This window comes from Chinchilla lanigera, unplaced genomic scaffold (assembly GCF_000276665.1).
Source record: "Chinchilla lanigera isolate Chin_1 unplaced genomic scaffold, ChiLan1.0 scaffold00064, whole genome shotgun sequence".
Classification (NCBI taxonomy): Eukaryota; Metazoa; Chordata; class Mammalia; order Rodentia; family Chinchillidae; genus Chinchilla; species Chinchilla lanigera.
Genome location: NW_004955465.1, coordinates 12,806,541 through 12,808,900, shown reverse-complemented (window position 1 = coordinate 12,808,900; position 2,360 = coordinate 12,806,541). Strand labels below are relative to the sequence as shown.

Below are 2,360 nucleotides of genomic sequence, written 5' to 3'. Positions count from 1 at the left end.
GGACAGAGGTGCCACCTGGCTGTGGGCTCTCAGCTCATCCTGGCCTCAGGAAGTCGCCAGACCCTTCCTCCCTGGGCTGCACCCAGTGTTCCCATCTCGGGGCTCCTAGTCCATCTCACTTCTAGATTCCAGAGGACGTCTTCTCACCCTGGGCAGATTCTGAGTTCTTTACACATCAGTGCTTAACACAAACTACTTTTGAGAAATTTTGTTGTGGAAATGGCTGTGTGTGTGTAGTTGGTGAAGGTTATGGAGGATGCTGTACAAAAACTCTCATTTTTAGGAGCAAACTGTGCATCTGTTGCTGCATTCTTGGGGACCCAAAACTTCTAACAACCTTTTTCTCCCACTCTGTGCACCATGAGGTGCAGTAGTATCTATGTCAAGTCTGATAGTCTGTGTTTAGCCTGTATGTGAAGTACCAGTAAACATTTTTAAGTATTCATCAGATATCTTATTAATACAATCACATATTCTATGCAACTATTTAAGAACTGAATTTTCCATTCAATGCAAATGGAATCAGATTCTTTGCACGTCCCTGAGGCTGCAGTTATGTACCACTGTGAGAAATAAGCCACAAGCTATTTTATTTTATTTTATTTTTATTTATTTTTTGGTACAGAAATCAAACTCAAGACCTTGCTTTTGCCAGGCAGGCGCTATGCCACTGAGCTATTTCCCTGGCCCACACCAATTATTTTAAATAATATTCAGTTTTCAATTGTGCCAAAAGCTGAATTCACATGTTTAAAAGCAGAGAAACACAAAAATGTATTAAATGAAATTTTTATCTACTATGCCTTCATTTACAAAAATCTGTAATTTCTCTTATAGTCTTCTACAATCTTTATGTATACATCAAAGTAAATAGTTTCCACTGCACTTTGAGACTTTTTATTCTCACCTTATTCTTCTTTGAGACTTTTTATTCTCACCTAATTCTTCTTGATTAAAATTAGTCCCTTTATGTCATTCCATATTTGTAACCCACCACTCTTGAATAATTTTCATAAAATCTATTTCTAGGGATGGGTATTTACACCTATTTTTAAGTAGACAATAAAAATAGCTCCTTTGGGTAGTACTTAATTTGTGTTTAGGGAATAATAATTATGGTAGCATACAAAAATTTTTGTTGTCCTACTTCTCAGAGAAAATACATCAGTAGGACCATAACTCTAAATGGAATTGCTGGATGCTCATCATAGTTGTATAATTTGTCAAATGATTTTCTGGCTCCCTTCTGCTGTAATAGTGGTCCTGATGGACACTGGCACATGTTGTACAATTAAATCTTCTTCCAGGAGCCTGAGTGGAGTGTGAGATTTGTGTATCACGCTGTGTTTCCATAATCTCTATGTGAGCTCAGGCTTCAGGACTCCAGTACAGTTGTCTGGGAGAGAAATCCTATATTTGTAAGCTAATTTAATGTGATAATTTTCAAATATTCCATAAAAGAATCAAGAAGTGTTTCATATTTACTCACTGAGGATAGATTCAATAGTAATGTCTCAGTGTCTTTCTGTCTCACAAGTGCTCCAACAATGACCCAGGTGTCCCTCTCTGTGAATCAATACAAATGGACTAAGAACTGCATAACCAACAGTGAGAAATGCTCGAGCATTTGTGACAGTGGACTGAGTACTTAAAGAGGAATTTATATAGAGAGAAAGAAGACAATCTATCCAATAAAACAAAAGAAAACCAAGCATCAGAAGGAGAACACTCTGAGCAGCTTTGATTTCAGGAGGAGCTGTGTAGAGGAACTTGGAGTTCTGCAAATGAAGAACCTGCTGGTGGTGTTTGTGGAGAACACACACCATGTAGCCACTGGCCCCACCCATGATGCCCTGAAACCCCACATCCCGTAGCACCATGCAGGTGAGAAAAATCCACTTTACTTTCTTACTCTGTGGTAGTAAATAACAATAGCTCTCACTGTGATTAATTTGTGATGAATTCATGCTGATATTTGAGATGGAATAGAGTAAATTCATGGCTATCAAAGAGTTGAGACCCCAAAAAGAGAGAAGCAGAAGGAGGATGCACCATGCAGACCTGGGTTTGGGTTTCCTCCACCCAGGGTGTCTGGGACTGATGGTGATGGCCTGGACCACCGTGAGGAGAGCACTGGTGCAGATGGAGAGGCCCCGGGCCACCCTCTCCAGGTAACAGATGATCTTACAGCCTAGGTCATCTAGGAAGTTTCTCATGCCAAAAGCTGCTATTGTCTTTGGCACTCCTTTGGAAACAAGCATTAAGATATTTGTGAAAATTAGATGGATAAGAATGAGCTGTATTAATTTGTTCTTGGTGTCCCGCCCCAAATTGCACATATAAATCACAAAAATTAGCAT

The 2,360-nt window shown here is 39.5% G+C and overlaps 1 pseudogene; it reads right to left on the bottom strand.

The window, feature by feature from the left end:
• Positions 1–1,587: 1,587 nt before the first annotated feature.
• Positions 1,588–2,360, bottom strand: LOC102027056 (annotated as a pseudogene).